Below are 19,389 nucleotides of genomic sequence, written 5' to 3' on the forward strand. Positions count from 1 at the left end.
TCTTTGCTTTTACACATGAGAAACTTTTAGTAAACACCCCCCTCTGTACTGGAGAAAGCTCTTAATACTCCCTATGCTTTGATATGTTTGCTAGAAGTATCTCTTGACTGATAGATCCAGATAGATGCACATTGTTCGGTAGTCTCTCTGTAGTCTCTGAGATTTGGTGTAGACAAAGGGGTGTGTGGGTGTGTGTGTTAATAAGGGTTGCTGCTTCCTATCTCTCTGTCCCATGTGGGACATACTAGACTGTATCCCTCTGTATGACTCCTGGGGAAATGGAATGATTGCAGTGTTCTTGTTTCTACACAAACATAAATAAACAACCCCCTCCTGTGTGGTTGGTATTACACTGCTTGGCTTGGACTACATAATGACCCCTCCCATATTGGGTTTTGTTAAAATGCTGTACATGCTGAATGGAAGTAGAACAATGACAGGTATTTTTCCAAACCACTCAGCACAGCTGGTTCCTCTTACAGGTATTACAACCCCTTTGTTATAGCCATCACTATCGTTGATTTTCATTTGTGGAGTTAAATGAATACTCCATGTTCAAATGATCTCGCTTCCATTTTCAGATTAAGGATAAATGATGCTTATCGTTCCACCACCCTGGTCTGTATGCAGTTGGTTGAGGTGGCCCATTCTGGATGGTATTTAACACTATTTCTGTTTCATTCACAAAGGTTAAATATAGTTAAACTTCAGCTTTAATATTTGACTTGAATTAAACATGATCCATATCTAGTGTGTACATTATGAAAATGGATTTTTCCAGAAGAATTCAAAAAGTCAATAGGAAGGGAAGATGTACTTTAAGACCTACACTATCATTGCACTTTCTCTCCCTTCCTTCTCTTTGTGTGGTCTAATTCAACTTGAACAATAAGGATATTTGGTTGGGCTGTTGATAAAATGTCTTTACGGCTGTAAATGAGCTCTGGTATGTGATTGGCTGTATGTGGGTGAGCTGTGCCATGACAGTTGGGAGTTGAGTGATTACAGGATTTCAGATGGGCCAGAAAACCAGGCTGTCTCACAGAGGTGCTAAATATGGTGTGGAGTCTGGTGTGGTGGAGAAGGAGAGCTCTCTGTCTCTCAATTCAATTCAATTACTTTATTGGCATGGGAAACGTGTGTTAACATTGCCAAAGCAAGTGAGGTAGATAATATATAAAGTGAAATAAACAATAAAAATTAACAGTAAACATTACACATACAGACGTTTCAATACAATAAAGACATTACAAATGTCATACTATATATATACAGTGTTTTAACAATGTACAAATGGTAAAGGACACGAGATAAAATAAATAAGCATAAATATGGGTTGTATTTACAATGGTGTGTGTTCTTCACTGGTTGCCCTTTTCTCGTGGCAACAGGTCACAAATCTTGCTGCTGTGATGGCACACTGTGGAATTTCACCCAGTAGATATGGGAGTTTATCAAAATTGGATTTGTTTTTGAATTCTTTGTGGATCTGTGTAATCTGAGGGAAATATGGTCATACATTGGGCAGGAGGTTAGGAAGTGCAGCTCAGTTTCCACCTCATTTTGTGTCTCTCTATCTGTCTCTGTTTGTGATGAGCAGCTCTCCTCTCCACCACCGATAACACCAGTCATTTCAGACACGGGCTACAATCTCACACAGAGTTTGCATTCTAATTCAAATGTCTCCCTAATACGCCATGAATGTTCTCCTTCCTCACTCATAACTTTCCATTAGGGACAGGAGTGTCATATAACCTTTTGCAAGCGCTCACTTCTGGAAGTATGGTACCTCATATAAAGGCCTAATACAAATTCCTCCTACTTAATCTTTTACACTCTTGAAATATCTTTCAAACACTTTCATATTTAACTTAGAATTTCAATCACCCTTGTATAAATTCTATTTCATTATCAGGGATTTAAGATATGCAAATGCCTGTATGAGCGAAAGCTCTCTGATTCCAGAATGTCAGATTGCTTTCTCTGTTTTGGAGTATTTTTCAGGCCTTTCTCTTGCTAATCTAAAGCAAATATGTTTTACCTGAATGTTACAGTTCTACAGGAGTACTGTACATTGCTTGCTCTCAAGAACCTGTCATTGGTATATTTTGATGCGAAGGTATGATTTACGCACATTCAACATAGCATACCGCATGGAATTTAAAATGGAGTATGTCACACACTGAGTTTTGACGGCGATGTAAAGTCATTGCCATGGCATAATGCTTTTTCTGTACTCTATCATTGTATTTTGGGGCATCAGATCCATTGCCCTCTGCTTTTCAGAAAAGTAAACTTATTTGCAAGATTTCAGCTGAGAATGCTAATTTGTTTAGAAGGAAGCCTCATTAGCTTACTTCCACAGAACTGGAGTAGACGAAGGCAATTAGGTTGTGTTTTCAACCTCGCTTGCCAAGCCTATTGGTTTTTTCTTGGAAATAAAGGAGAAGGCTACAACCCCTTTAAGGTGCCATTGATTGCCGCACCTTGAGCCCCAAAGCTTAACAGTACTCTTCTTCAAGCTGTTTATCACTAGGAAGAAAAAAGGTTTCCAACTATGGTCAAAGGTGACTGGAGAACCCGTGCCTGATGAAACATTCATGGCTTTGCAGCAATATACTCTGCTTTCCCGCCATCACTTCTCACCTCCTGCTGCCACTACAAGGCTTCAGGACCGGCAGAGAATTTATGTACCACATTTGATTAACGCCCTTAATTTAGCCAGGGAAGCTGGAGTAATATATACTGACACTGGCATTTATTCCTGTCACCCACTCTCATAACGGTACACAGACGCTAGCGAAGGGGCGTCCCATGGTTCATAGCACAACACGGCCCAGCGGTGTTCCTTCTCTCCCCTGTCTGCTGCACTGCAGTCTTCTTGTCATCTGCAGCGTGAGAGATCACACACAACAATCGTCGACCCTGACAACCACCCAGCGCAAAGGCTATTATATCCAGGGGCCACGGTGAGAGGGAGCCATTTGTGACCCACAACCTTGGATTCGGTCCGATGTAGCAAAATGTGAAATGGTGTTTTTCACATTTGGATTAAAGTAGAGACTCGCTAGAAAATGGTATATCATACACTGCAGTTGAGGAACAGTGGAAAGTAATTCTGTTTTGAAAGTTGATAAACTAACCCCACTTTTGAGAAAATGACCTGTGAAAGTGTTTTGGTCCCTACTGGTAAGCTTGTCTTTGTCCACACCCATTCAGTATCGTTCACACCCTCTTAAGCCTTAGCCTCAAATCAAATAATTTTTTCACAAAAGCCAAATACAACAGTAGACCTTACAGTGAAATGCTTATTTACAAGCCCTAACCAACAATGCAGTTTAAAAAATAAAAAAAATAAAAAAATACCACAAAATAAGAATAGGAAATAAAAGTAGCAAATAATTAAAGAGCAGCAGTAAAATAACAATAGCGAGGCTATATACAGGGGGTACTGGTACAATGTGTTGGGGCACCGGTTAGTTGAGTAAATATGTACATGTAGGTAGAGTTATTAAAGTCACTATACATCGATAATAACCGAGAGTAGCAGCAGCCATTCGATTAGATGTTCAGGAGTCTTATGGCTTGGGGGTAGAAGTTGTTTAAAAGCCTCTTGGAGTTAGACTTTGCGCTCCCGTACCACTTGCCATGCAGTAGCGGAGAGAACATGGCTAGGGTGGCTGGAGTCTTCGACAATTTTTAGGGCCTTCCTCTGACACCACCTGGTATAGAGGTCCTGGATGGCAGGAAGCTTGGCCCCAGTGATGTACTGAGCCGTACGCATTACCCTTTGTAGTGCCATGCGGTCAGAGGCCGAGCAGTTGCCATACCAGGCGGTGATGCAACCAGTCAGGATGTAATTGATGGTGCAGCAATAGAACCTTTTGTTGTTCTGAGTACCCATGCCAAATCTTTTCAGTCTCCTGAGGGGGAATAGGTTTTGTTGTGGCTGCTTCACGACTGCCTTGGTGTGCTTAGACCATGTTAGTTTGTTGGTGATGTGGAAACCAAGGAACTTGAAGCTCTCCACCTGCTCCACTACAGCCCCGTTGATGAGAATGGGGGCGTGCTCGGTTCTCCTTTTCCTGTAGTCCACAATCATCTCCTTTGTTTTGATCACGTTGAGGGAGAGGTTGTTGTCCTGGTACCACACAGCCAGGTCTCTGACCTCCATATAGGCTGTCTCGTTGTTGGTGATCAGGCCTACCGCTATTGTCATTGGCACACTTGATGATGGTTTTGGAGTCGTGCCTGGCCGTGCAGTCATGAATGAACAGGGAGTACAGGAGGGGACAGAGCACGCACCCCTGAGGGGCCCCTGTGTTGAGCATCAGCATGGCGGATGTGTTGTTACCTACCCTTACCACCTAGGGGGGGGGGGGGCGGTCCATCAGGAAGTCCAGGATCCAGTTACAGAGGGAGGTGTTTAGTCCCAGGGTCCTTAGCTTATTGATGAGCTTTGAGAGCACTATGATGTTGAACCCTGAGCTGTAGTCAATGAATAGCATTCTCACATAGGTGTTCCTTTTGTCCAGGGAAAGGGCTATGTGGAGTGCAATAGAGATTGCATCACCTGTGGATCTATTTGGGCAGTATGCAAATTGGAGTGGGTCTAGGGTCTCTGGGATAATGGTGTGGATGTGAGCCATGACCAGCCTTTCAAAGCTTCATTGCTACAGACGTGAGTGCTACGGGTCAGAAGGTTACCTTAGTGTTCTTGGGCACAGGGACTATGGTGGTCTGCATGAAACATGTTGGTATTACAGACTCAGACAGGGAGAGGTTGAAAATGTCAGTGAAGACACTGGCCAGTTGGTCAGCACATGCTCGGGAGACACGTCCTGGTAATCCCTGCGGCCTTGTGAATGTTGACCTGTTTAAAGGTCTTACTCACATCGGCTGCGGAGAGCCCACACATCTCTTTAAGGATTCACATGTGAGGTCATGTGCTAAACAGAGTGAATAAGGTAGTGTAGAAAACAATCAAAAATTTCAAGACTAAAAGTGGTGACCGTAGTAGTTGGCCTATATCATAATCTGACTTTGGTGCAGGTCATGTTGTTCTTCACATTACTGTCTCTGGTAAACACACACTATATCAAAAAATATATATATATTTGTCACATGCACAGGATGCAGAAGGTGTAAACGGTACTGTGAAATGGATACTTGCGTAGTCGCGTCTTTTTGTTTAGCCATGTAGCTATATAGCTCGCTAGCTAGCTAAACAATGAGCCAAAATCCCAACTTTAATGCCACGTTCAAAACAACTGGGGACTCAGAAATCTCAGACTTCTGACTAAAGTGTGTTCAAAACAACTGGGAAATTGGAAAAAACTATCTCCTACTGGGGAAAATGGATTTGTATGGTCATCCAACTCTTTCTAGAGCTCCAACTTTCCGACCTGAAGATCAACTAGGTTCAATGTTAGCTAGTTAGCAATGCAAATGGTTTCTGAGATACAAATAATATTACTACACAGATCATACACGTAATGTTACCTAGTGAGCCAGCCAGTTAACGTTAGGTCGCTTTAACTCTCAATGAAAATGACTTTCTGAGTGGCGCAGCAGTCTACGGCACTGCATCGCAGTGTTTGAGGCATCAGTACGGCTCCGGGTTTATGTTTCCCCCAACACATTGATGCGGCCGGCTTCTGGGTTAAGCAAGCAGTGTGTCAAGAAGCAGTGCGGCTTGGCAGGGTCGTGTTTCGGAGGATGCATGGCTCTCGACCTTCACCTCTCCCGAGTCCGTAGGAGAGAAACAGCGATGGGACAAGACTGTAACTACCAAATTTCAATTCTCAAAATAAAGGGGTAAAAGTACAAAAACTATATAATATCTGAAAATATAGCTAGGCTCTTACCCATATACATGGATGAACGCTTCTCCCTCTGTCATGGATGCTACATAATGCATAATATAATAAATAATTTGTTGCTGCACAGTATAGGTACCGTTGTCAAAAACTGACTGCACATGCGAACGGTTTCATGTGATAGAGATTAAAATATCTGTACTTTTTTTTGAAGGAGGAGGGGAGATCTAAAGATGCAACAACTAGCATGGGTGGCTAATATGACTAGGATGCTGCCTTTGGCTACTGGACAATGAAAGTTGATTTGAAAACCAATAGAACATGAGAGATAGGCTACTGGTTTCAATGGCATATGGAAGTCTATATAAAAGAATTGCCTCCACGTTTCAGATAGTCATACTTTACTTTAAAGCGAGGTAAGACATGCCTCATAATAAGAAGTTAAATTTCAGGTTTCAAACAATTAGGTATATTTTCAAAATTAATACCGTCTCCAGCTCATTGCCTGTATGTTCTTGAATGAGAATGGGAAGCACGCTTCAATTTTCCAGGCCATCAACACCTTTTAACACACAATTGTATTTAGAATTGTTATGCAATGATTGGGTTTCTAAAAGCACGTTTCACTCACAGGAGGTTAGTGGCACCTTAATTGGGATAACAGGCTCCTGGTAATGGCCTGAGTGTAATGGGTGGAATGCTATCAAATACATCAAACACATGGTTTGCATCTGTTTGATGTCATTCCATTTCCTCGGTTCCAGCCATTATTGTGAGCCGTTTTCCCCTCAGCAGCCTCCACTGATTTCACTCCAGCAGAAATGAAGGAGCAGTTTGAGAAGCTGTAGCAGCTCTCGTGCTGCCTGACAGATTTCCTCTTATATTCTTTGTATCTGTATGCTGTGCACGCGTGATAAACATAACGACTAACGAAAATACACACGCGCCAATTTAATTCCACTAAATTACACAAATGGACCTATTGACTGATAATCATCAGCAGTCAAATGTATTTCCATCAACTGGTATTTCCATCAATGAATAGTCTAAAAATCATTATTTTGCAATGGGATTTTATTTCTTCTCCCGGACAATTGGCCGCGGCAGTTTTATCAGCTTTAAAAAGAAATATCGGGCAAAAGTCAGCTATTTCCGGTTAACAGAAGCCCTGACACACAAAAATACATACACACACAGATACTACCAACGCCATCCTGAGCCTAGGATAAATTCAGTCGGCCTCCTATTAATCAAGAAATGACAGAGCTTTGCATTATTAATCTATGGGAGTGCTTGGTTAATGGAACCTGAGGTATGCATAAGACATGGCCAGACATCTGCTCTGCGTCTAGCTCTGTTACTGGGGAAGATGGAGACAAGGCCGCAGCATTGATCAGTCCGATGCATGGCTTATGGCTGCTCCGCCAGCTGCAGACGCGGACAGGAACCAGGTGAGCAGACACACCCCCTGCTCCGCCCTGCAGGATGTCAGCCTGGTCACAGAGGAAGCCAACCCACCCTAGCTCAGTAAGTAGGCCTAGACTCTGGGCTGTGGGATGCCACTTATCTATTGAAGTATGTTTTGATATGAGATGCTGCTTGGAAAGCAACACTTTTTTAGAGACCCTTCCTAGCAATTAGAAGCTTCAGAATGTTCCAGACATTTGGCACACTTAGCTAATGTATTTCACTTATTTTTTTCTTCCGTTTTTGAGTTCTGTCCAACCTTATAGTTCATCCTCAACTGTAATCATACTTGCTGCCTGACTCTGTGTTTTGACATGTTTTTAGTCTAGGTCTCCTGTCTCCCAGAGTTGGGAAATGAATATCAGAGTCAGGAAATGTTGTCCTAATATGATTGCCGTTATTTGGTCTGATCAATGAAGTCAGCATAGTCCTGCTGATGTCTCTGTTCCCTCATGGCTAGACTTATTAATACCTACCCTTCGCATGTCTGTTGATGAGCAAAGTCAATCAAATGGGTTATTTATCTTGTGGAGTGAATACAGGGATTCATCCACAGTTTAGAATTGATTTGTAAGTAATTTCTCCCTCACGACATCAGCATTAAGCCTCTACCAAGATACAGCCAGAAAAAAAGAACTACGGTTGATTGTTTAAACAAAATCTAATTATATCTAGAATTGACATGGATGAGAGAACCAATCATGGTTTTGTATCTCAGTTTTGTGTGCAAATGGGACTCCTGATGATGTTCTATTGTTAACATTAGGAACACTATGACAGATTGACCATGTGAATCTAGGCGAAAGCCATGATCCCTTACATCCCTTTTTAAGCCTTAAGACAATTGTGACAAGGATTGTGTATTTGTGCCATTCAGAGGGTGAGTGGGCAAGACAAAATATTTAAGTGCATTTGAACGGGGTATGGTAGTAAGTGTCAGGTTCACCAGTTTGAGTGTGTTATGAACTGCAACGCTGCTGGATTTCACGCTCAACAGTTTCCTGTGTGTATTAAGAATGGTCCACCACCCAAAGGACACTTGACACACCTGTGTGACGCATTAGAGTCAACATGGGCCAGCATCCCTGTGGAACGCATTCAACACCTTGTAGAGTCCATGCCCCGATGAATTGAGGCTGTTCTGAGGGCAAATGGGGGTGCAACTCAATATTAGGAAGGTGTGTCAGTGTATATGCACGTCAATGAGTGTTTTTATTAGTTGTTAGCTAAAATGTGATTCATAATATTGAGTAATTTGACTTGTCTGTGAGTAGTTTCAGTACCCATGTAGTTTGGCAGGAAAATAAAAGGAGATTTAGCTATATTTCCTCAAGCTAGTCATAAACTATATTCGGAAGTCCCTCCTCTCCTACCCCTTCTATGTTAATGGCCAGATGTAATAAGGGACCTCCCTATGTTTTTATGTCACCCCATCACCCCCCCTACAGGGGTTGGTAGGTCCGTCAGTAGGCAAGTCAGTATGCGGCTGGCTCTGATAGTGTGTGATATCAATGCTGTGATGTCACAATGCAATTGGTATCTCAGTCATGAGGATGATAAGTCCAGGGCTTTAGCAGTGACAGACACACGTTTAGGATTAAGAGATCTCATTGCCCTGAACCAGATACCAGATCCAATACACCTGTAGTCATAGGGGCTAAAAGCATCGCTGCCTTTGTGGTTTGATAAATAATTCATTATATGACTCCTCACACGTGTGCTTGCCAAAGAAGGTGTAGCACTGGGGGCACTCTAGTTACTTTCTATGTGTGAGGTTTTTTTAAAGCATAGTGGTGGCATGCCCAGGTGGGAGCAGAGAAGCCTCAACAGTATCATGGCTAATAAACCCACAAGGACACAGCATGTGTGGACAATGCTCCATCCATTAACATCAAGCGCAGTAGAAACACAATGGGGAAAACCAAATATTATCATTATCTCCGTCTTGCAGTATGATGGGGGAGTTCAAAGTTGTCAAACCGCTCTGGCTGATTATGATGTTATGCTTTCATCCAGGTTCTGAGTTGCTGAAAGTTACAAATTCATCAGGCCTCTGAAAGGAGAAGAACAGTGGAGCTGAGCAAGCCTTAGGAGAGTGCATTTCAGCTCTGTGCCCCTGTGAGCTAATTTACCGCGATGACTACCGAACCGTGACGTGCCGTCCGGATCTGGGGCTGCGCTCACATTAATTACCCAACAAAACAAGTGGAGCGCTGTGCTGTGAGTGTGTGAGCATTATCATTTTGCAGGGCCTCCCGTGTGTGGCTTGGCTTGGTGGTGATTAAGTGTCTGCTCCCCACAGAGCTCTGGAAATTTCTATTCAAGAAATAGGCCTAAGTCTTTGCCAATGAAGGAAGAGGCAGCGATAGCAGCTAGATGCGAGTTTTTTCTTTCTATTTGTCTTTGAGATTGTTTGTCTTTTGAGTTTCTGCAGAGGCGTGTTTGATGAAGCGAGCCTGACCATTTGAAGCGATTGTTCATGAATGAGAGCTAACACCATCTCAATGTTTGTCAGTTTGATTTGTTTTCTCTGATCTGCTCATTTTTCTCTGAGCTGATGGATGAATTGTTACAGCTTACAAACAGATCCATTAGGCGCTGCACGGAATAAGAAGCCATTGCTTCTCAGCCAGAATTGCTTCCTGTTCTGCTTTTGGGGATGGCATGGTGAAAACACTCACACACACTCACAGTCCCTGGAGGGTTGCCAGTGTGTCTGATGGGACTGGAGGGTTCTCTTGTCTCCCAGCAGAGGACCATCGTCGTCCCTCCGCCTGGCTGATCTGAGATGCCTTTACCAGCAGCTTCTCGCTGAGCAAGACAAGGGTATCTGCTTCAGCTGTAATCACCAGTGTAATCTCCTCTGATGGAGGCTGCACTCGTGCCCTGAAGAAAAGGCTGCAGTGAGAGGACACCGCTAGTAGGAAGAAGGGAGAACAAGGTGAGGAAAAGAGGAACAAGTCTCTGCATTAATCGGGATGATAAGAGCTCCAGTGTGATGACGTGGAGCTACATTAAGAGGATGACATATCTTCGATATGCTCGATTGTACTGCCATGTTTTATCCTTCCCCATTTACTGTCCGATGTAGATGTACAGTTAATGATGAAGGCGATGATGATGAGTAGGATTTACAAAATAATGCCTTTCTCCAAATGCTCAAAGCACATCACTTTGCTTTGCATCGCTAGTGACAAACACTCCTGAGAGTATGTCAAGACTCCTGAGTGGCCAGGGTTTTCCTTTCAGATGACTGGTCCCGGATGGAAGCAGACAGACTGAATCAGAGTGCTGTGGTGTGAGCTGTAGTACGCTCCACCCTCTGGTTACACTACCTTTCTCTCTCTCTCTAGCACATCCATCAATACGTCATTCCCACTGGCCCAGCGGCTGGAGAAGAAGCTCTCAGGAGACTTCTTCTTGCTGATTTACACATGGCTGTCATCACAAAGGAAGTGATAAGGCACTCTGTCTGTCAGTGGCTGTGAAGAGAGCATAGCCGCGGGAAGTAAGGGTGCTGGAAAAAAAATATATATATTCACCAAAGTTGTGCGCTGGGCCTTTATTAGTCCTGTATTAGCTGTTCGATATAGCTTTCTGTAGCGTGCCCCCCCCCCCTCAAAAATACAGCTCCACGTCCATCCCCCCAGCAGCGGCATCATATGGATAGGCAACAATAACAAAAAAGTAGACTAAAATCATTCCAATCCCAATTAAAATGCAATGGCTGTTTACCTTATGGCTGGCTTTAGGACAATGCAGCTCATTGCTCGGAGAACAACTGCCAGCCTGTTTGCCTTTTATGTCACTTCTAGAAAACAGGGTCATTTGCTTTGCCAGTCAGCTGTTTAGGCAGTGCGCCGATAGCTTTAATTCGATGTCGGAATTTGAACTTTACATTGTAAGCCTTGTTGTAATCTAATAGCCAGGGGTTATTTTAATTGGGAGGTGTGGGGCCCCCCTTTTTGGTGATCATTCAAAACCAAAAGATGTTTTAATGCTATTAAAATATAGGTTGTCATAGTTGTAAGACTAATTGTTATTTTTATTTATTCGCCCACTAGACTAGTGCAATTTTTGTTTCATGTACAGTGATTCGTCCTTTAAAAGTTGCAGCATACCGCGGCGCAGATTGCATGGAGCCGCAGAATTCATTGGACATTATTTAAGTGTGAACCACTGGTACCATTTCATGCTAGTTAGTGCTAGTTTGAGAAGCATTCGATAGCCTTCAATAGTGGCTGTACTAGAGAATTTAAAACCTATTTTTGTAAGAACATATTATATGGGACTGATTTTCTATTCCAAGAAACTAAAAACCCTCTAGGGAAGTCTAACCAATACCCAGAGATACAGTGACAATAAAATCTCATTGATTTATCAAGACCAGTCCCTATGTTTGTCTCAGCGCAGTGCAAAACAGTGCTAAAATAGTTGTAGGCTATTGCTTCAAATCCGATTGTTTCTAACTTCAATATGCTCTTTAAATAAATAAGACCTACGCCACTTTTAACAGCACATTACTTAACACTAGTGAGACTCATGTCGCCTACGGTAGGCCTACAGCATACAGAAAAATATGACGTGACTCTCCACCAATAATTACATATAGAGGATTCTAAATGAAAACCAAAAGCCGCCTCATGGGTCTCCCGGTGGCGGCCGGCACCGGTATCAAACCTGCATCTGCAGCATCACATTTTGCACTTCGCCACTCAGGAGGCCCCATCCACAAAGTATCAAAATACAGAGGAGTGTTGGTAAAGGTACATTGTCCCGCTAAAGTAGTTGTAGGCTATTGCTTCAAATCCTATTGCTTCTAACTTTTAATATGCTCTTCAAATAAATAAGACCTACACCACTTTTAACAGCACATTACTCAACACTAGCGACTTATTTAACCTTTATTTAATTAGTGATTTTATTACACAGCATGCCTACACATTGATAGGCTATATAAAAGAAATGAAAGAAAATGCACTGAAACTAAAAAGGTATTTTGGTTTTGGTGATCCTCTCAGCTCCTGCTCATTTTCAAGTCCTCTCGTGGTTACGGTCCTAACCCTGGAACGGGTAGCACCATAGAAAGAAGCTGACTTGATGAAAACTATGTCCATTTTGTTTTTTGCAGGTAAGGGGGATGTTCACGCCTACAGTAGCCAGACTATAAAGAGTCTATTGTCCTGCTAATCGGTCTACTAGTGTTTGAAAACCTGTTTTCAAAATGCCACCAGCAGTCCATCACTACTGTAAATAAATAATCACTACGGTTTACATTCTTTATTGAAACCACATTGTCTAAAGTAATTTGTATCTACCTTTCCAATTACTTTTAGAGTTTGGGATTTACAAATGTGTGCTTTTCATGTCATTTTTCGTTAAATCCAGTTCGGATTTAAGTAGAACTTTTGAGTGACGCCTTTAGTGAGAGGTCTAATGCTTTAATATTGAATAATATCTGCCCTCTTAATTCATATCTAAGGGGCATTTTTCACGACATTATTAATGACATTTGTTTAGATTTGAACATGCAGACTGGCACTAAGAGCAGCAGGAACGTTTCCCTAGTCAGCGCCATTATTAGTGCAATGTCCCTTAAAGTGTTGCTCTGTGCCACCCAGTGTGGCGGGGTCCACCGCTGTTTCAGAGGATACAGCTGGAGAACTGCAAGGCAATCCCGTTGCGCGCCACTCGGGAGCCATGAGCGATATATATTGTCCCCTGCTAATAACAGGGTTAATAATATCTGTGAGAATATCCAAGGGGCTTTTGTATAATTTTAAATAATAATTATAATCCCTTTGTTTAAAAAATAATATTTGAGATTTCGTTTTCAAATAACGTAAAATGAGCAAGGAAAAAGGCCATAGTTTGTAAATAAAGCCAGTTTGTTATTTAGAATAATTTATTTCTGTTTTTAGAGGGAGCGAAACCAAAAACCTACAGTCTAAATTCAAACCAAAAGCCGGGTCTCCCAGTCGAGGTCGGCACGGGTATTGAACCAGCATCTATAGCAACACCGCTATGAAGTGTCTTAGATGGTTGAGCCACTCATGCACTGTACAACGGGATCGGTCGGGAGTGGCCTATAGTACTACAGTAAGAGCAAAATAATCCTAATAAAAAAATAATAATCTTAGTGTAACAGTTTTAGTAAGTAATACTGAAGTCGTGCACAATTATCCTTTTCTATTTAGGTTTAGCATTGGCTACTGTGTTGCAATATTAATATTCCCCGAGCAGTCCTGTTGATTAAAAAAAAAAAAAAGTTTGAATGTTATTTTGCCTCGTTCGTTGATACAATGCTTCAATATTCTCAGAAACACCTTGTCGATGCAATGCTTCAATATTCTCAGAAACACCTTGTCGATGCAATGCTTCAATATTCTCAGAAACACCTTGTCGATGCAATGCTTCAATATTCTCAGAAACACCTTGTCGATGCAATGCTTCAATATTCTCAGAAACACCTTGTCGATGCAATGCTTCAATATTCTCAGAAACACCTTGTCGATGCAATGCTTCAATATTCTCAGAAACACCTTGTCGATGCAATGCTTCAATATTCTCAGAAACACCTTGTCGATGCAATGCTTCAATATTCTCAGAAACACCTTGTCGATGCAATGCTTCAATATTCTCAGAAACACCTTGTTGAAGCAATGCTTCAATATTCTCAGAAACACCTTGTCGATGCAATGCTTCAATATTCTCAGAAACACCTTGTTGATGCAATGCTTCAATATTCTCAGAAACACCTTGTTGATGCAATGCTTCAATATTCGCAGAATGTTTCCCTTCCCTGGCGAATAATGCAGACAGGCAAATACAAACAATTAGTTGGGGTCACACATAAGAAACATCTCCTGAATTCAGAGCAACAATTTTGGTGGGAAGCGCATGAGACAGTGACAGTGTCATAGTACACTGTGTGTGCCATTCCACACGGGTGACTTCATATAGCCTACAGCAGGTGGTCTGCAACCTTTTTCATGTGAGTGACAATTTGCCATCTCTAAAGATCTGCGTACCAGTTATTATTTTCATATAAACATTGAACGCTACTCAACTGCCCACAAACTGAATAGCCTCATTCTAGCTGGCTACTAGACAGAGACATTATTCAGCCACACCCCACGGCGCTCCACTATGTATACCGAGGTGCTGTCCACTCAGCAGTGCTGAATTACAGGTGTGGCCTTAATGTGTAGATTTGTCTTCATTCATTCCTTGAGTTTGTCTTTATGCATCCTTGTCTTTTGTAGGCCTAAGTAATTCCTTTTGATCCATTTATTTATTTTTATTTAACCTTTATTTAACTAGGCAAGTCAGATAAGAACAAATTCTTATTTACAATGACGGCCTACCAAAAGGCCTCCTGCGGGGACTGGGGCCTGGGATTTAAACAATTATTAAATAAATACAATATAAATATAGGACAAAACACACATCACAACAAGAGAGACACAACACTACATAAAGAGAGACCTAAGACAACAACATAACAAGGCAGCAACACATGACAACACAACGTGGTAGCAACAAAACATGGTAGCAGCACAGAAACATGGTACAAACATTATTGGGCAAAGTCAACAACCCAAATGTCAAGACGGTAGAGACAACAATACATCACACAAAGCAGCCACAATCGTCAGTAGGACTGTCCATGATTGAGTCTTTGAATGATGAGATTGAGCTAAAACTGTCCAGTTTGAGTGTTTGTTGCAGGTCGTTCCAGTCGCTGAAAAGAGGAGCGACCCAGGGATGTGTGTGCTTTGGGGACCTTTAACAGAATGTGACTGGCAGAATGGGTGTTGAATGGGGAGGATGAGGGCTGCAGGAGGTATCTCAGATAGGGGGGAGTGAGGCCTAAGAGGGTTTTTATAAATAAGCATCAACCAGTGGCTCTTAAGATTGGTATACAGAGATGACCAGTTTACAGAGGAGTATAGAATGCAGTGTTGTGTCCTATAAGGAGCATTGGTAGCAAATCGGATGGACGAATGGTAAAGAACATCTAGCTGCTCATGGTCACCCTTTCCTGCCAATCTAAATTATGTCTCTGTAATCTAGCATGGGTAGAATGGGCATCTGAATCGGGGTTAGTTTGGCAGCTGGGGTGAAAGAGGAGCGATTACGATAGAGGAAACCAAGTCTAGATTTAACTTTAGCCTGCAGCTTTGATATGTGCTGAGAGAAGGACAGTGCACTGTCTAGCCATACTCCCAAGTACTTGTATGCGGTGACTACCTCAAGCTCTAACCCCTCAGAGGTAGTAATAACCCCTGTGCGAAGAGGGGCATTCTTCTTACCAAACCACATGACCTTTTGTTTTGGAGGTGTTCAGAACTAGGTTAAGGTTAGAGAAAGCTTGTTGGACACTAAGAAAGCTTTGTTGTAGAGCATTTAACACAAAATCCCGGGAGGGTCCAGCTGAGGATAAGACTGTATCATCTGCATATAAATGGGTGAGAGAGCTTCCTACTGCCTGAGCTATGTTGTTGTCATTTATCTGGCATGGTCTGCATTCGCAGTCAACTGTTTTATGCTCCGGTTACTTTCACATTGATGTCGGCATTTGAAGTCGGCCTTGATAGAGTGAGTGTATTATGCATCTATACAACATTGTCAAAAGTATCTGGACAGCTGCTCGTCGAACATCTCATTCCAAAATCATGGGCATTAATATAGAGGACAGACGATTTTTATACGCTACACACTTCACATGGCGGTCCCGTTCTGTGAGTTTGTGTGGCCTACCACTTCGCAGCTCAGCAATTGTTGGTCCTAGATGTTTCCACTTCACAATAACAGCACTTACAGTTGACCAGGGCAGCTCTAGCAGGGCAGAAATGTGACAAACTGACTTGTTGGAAAGCTGGCATCCTGTGACGGTGCTGCATTCAAAGTCACTGAGCTCGTAAGTACTGGCCATTATACTGCAATGTCTGTCTATGGAGATTGCATGGCTGTGTGCTCGACTTTTATACAACTGTCAGCAAGAGGTGTGGCTGAAATAGCCGAATCCACTAATTTGAAGGGGTGTCCACATACTTCTAGTGTATTTCATGTTGCACTCTTCTACATGTAGTCTAAATGAGTCAATGTAGCCTATGTATGATTATGTTGTACATTGTACACACTATTCCACAGACCAGATGATAATGTTTGGGGGATATTTTTATCATTATTATTATTATTATTATTATGTTATTTATTATTTAAAACATTTCTCCCAAATTTTGTGAGATCCTAACCCGAACGATGCTGGACCAATTGTGCACCACCTCATGGGTGTCCCGGTCACGGCCGAATGTGACACAGCCTTACTGCAGCACATCGCTATGTGAATTATGGATAAGGCCACTTGTATTGCCAGCCATAACCTCATTGGTATCTATAATTCCCCACCTTTCTCTTTCTGAAGGCCCACTTCAACACAATCATAGAATGTGACATGGTGTTAAAATGGAAAATGACACAAGAGCTTGACAGAACGACATTGCTTTCACTGGGGGGTGAGTGTGAGGACTTGTAGGCACATTGACCTGGAAAATCCTTGCAGGCGTAAGCCAGCCTGCATCTGACAAAAAATAAACGCGCTGAACTGAGCCACTGCGGTGACATTGCCAATGACATTTTCTTGCCAAATGGGTTTGAAGGTTGACTTGCTTATTGAGTGTTGTAAATTCCAGAAGGTTCTCTGTTCGTGGCAGCTAGCCCTCCGAGCTGAAATCATCTACCATCTGTCACATTGGCCTAGCTGTCCCCGTGGAGAAGGGCTCCATATTACACAGAGGCCACCTTCAAACACCACCTTGTCCATTCAGACAACTTCCCCAAGATTTTTGTTTAAGAGAAAATGCACCAGTATTAAAGTTTCATCCAAGCTGAACCTGACCCCGGCATCACCGCACGCAAACACCTGGCTATAAGACTTACCACCTTTATCTGTTTTTCTGGGATCAAATTTCAAACGTTAAGGTCAACCCTTTTCATTCTATTGATCAATAATCTTGAACATCCTCTCCCAGAGCATTTCAATTTTATCCACTACTTTACTGCTGCATCTTTACAAGAACAGCATATTCTCCTTATTTGATCAACTCAATGTTACTTCAGTGCTAACATTGTGTAACAATCGTCGTAGGTGGAAGACGGAGAGGACCAAGGTGCAGCGTTGTACATGTTCATGATCTTTTAATTACCCTGAACACTAAAACAAAAATAACAAAATGGAACAAACGAAACAGAAAACGACTACCCACAACTCAAGGGCGAAAACAGGCTGCCTAAGTATGGTTCTCAGAGACAACGATTGACAGCTGCCTCTGATTGGGAACCATACCCAGCCAAAAGCAGAAATACAAAACATAGAAAAAAAAAACAGAATGCCCACCCCAACTCACGACCTGAACAAACTAGAAAAAAGGGAACTAAGGTCCGAATGTGACACATTGTAAGGTTTATCACCTCTCACGGAAAGAGGTTGTCCTTTTTGTATTCCTTTTGTTGTGACATACTCATAGGATTACAAGCATATTACTGATGTACACGGGTTTGCACACTATTTGTCCAAGGTACACTATGTTGGGGAGACTCCATTATGCAGTCATTCCAAATCCATTCCGTGTGCGCATCAGGTATTCCATCTCCGTAATTGGAATGGCTGGTGTAATTCAGTCTGGGCTTCACTGTGTGTGTGTGTGTGTGTGTGTGTGTGTGTGTGTGTGTGTGTGTGTGTGTGTGTGTGTGTGTGTGTGTGTGTGTGTGTGTGTGTGTGTGTGTGTGTGTGTGGTCCCCACAGTGACTGGGCTGATGCAGATTATGCTGGGACTGGGAGGGGTGAACGGGCTTGCAACAGAGCGGGGGAATTCATCTCCCACAGCGGTGGGATCTGTGGACCTGCATGTCCCTGCGTCAGACCCCCTGTCACAACCAGGTCTTCGTAAGAGCACTATGGAGCGCTGTGTATCCTAACAGGCTGATTTCTAATCTGCTCTGTCCTCACCTGGACTTTCAGCCACAGACCCAGGAAAAAACACTTTAATGGTAGCCTCAGTTTACCATTAGTTCTCAGACACACCCACCCACAGTCTGATTTCTTGCAGTTCCACCCTCCCACCTCCCATGAGTAAACAAAACAATCAAATATGTGTTATGTCTTGCCTCTTGTTTTCGCTGCTTGTATTTTTGGACATAGTATTGTCTTAATATGGAAACACAACACTGGATTAACATAATTTACATGAACATAAAACACTGGTGGCCCACTGGTGTCAGTGCTGGTCTCATTGGAACAGCACCATTTGTTTTCTAAAATGGGCCTCAATGCAGTGATAAGATAATGTCCTCCCTCAGTACACTGAGTAGTGTCACTGTCTGTATGGGTTTGATATTCTGAGCACACCTTTGTTTTGAGAGGCAATGTGCTGCGCTTCTCTGTTTCTCCGGGAAATTACAGCGTGACTTTGTCACCTTTTACGTGAAGGTTGTTTTTGTCCGAACATTGCATAATTCTCTGTCAAGCCTCAAAGGCTCTCAGCCCAGTGAAATTCAGTTTTCCACCATTTTCCACCGGTAACGATGTGAGAACTCTATTGGCAAGTGTCATCTGTCAATAAAATGCGCAGGAGTCTCTGCTCCTCTAAAGTATGAGATATGAAGGGAGAGAGCAGGTGATGAATGAAGGCTCTGACACACAAGAGCTGCCGTCCCGTGAATGCTGCTCGCACATCCATCACCAGGCTCTTTTGAACTGGGGAAATATATTTTGCCTGTTCATGGGATGGCCATCGGACTTCATTGATTTACCCTAGAGAAATTAAAAGTGATGTCCTCCTTCAGAAGTCAATTCAAGATGTCTTAATGGGAACTTGATAAAGTTCTGCTCCATTGTTCTTATCATTAAGACACTGGGATTCTATATAAGAACTGATACAGGTCATATTCTTATTTTCTCAAATCTGTCATCTTACATTCACAATTGACCAAGCTTTCAAGATGTTTTGTCATAACAATAAAGGCTGGTACACGCCGTGCCATAGGAATGCATTTTAATTGGAATCTTAGAGATCAGAGAAATGTGGCTTTGTATTCA

General features: G+C 42.4%; 1 protein-coding gene across 1 annotated transcript in view; it reads left to right on the top strand.

Moving 5' to 3' along the window:
• LOC123990726 (mannosyl-oligosaccharide 1,2-alpha-mannosidase IA-like) overlaps nucleotides 1–19,389 on the top strand; it is a 171,708-nt gene that overhangs the window by 39,941 nt on the left and 112,378 nt on the right. The window lies entirely within an intron of this gene.

This window comes from Oncorhynchus gorbuscha, linkage group LG12 (assembly GCF_021184085.1).
Source record: "Oncorhynchus gorbuscha isolate QuinsamMale2020 ecotype Even-year linkage group LG12, OgorEven_v1.0, whole genome shotgun sequence".
Taxonomy (NCBI): Eukaryota; Metazoa; Chordata; class Actinopteri; order Salmoniformes; family Salmonidae; genus Oncorhynchus; species Oncorhynchus gorbuscha.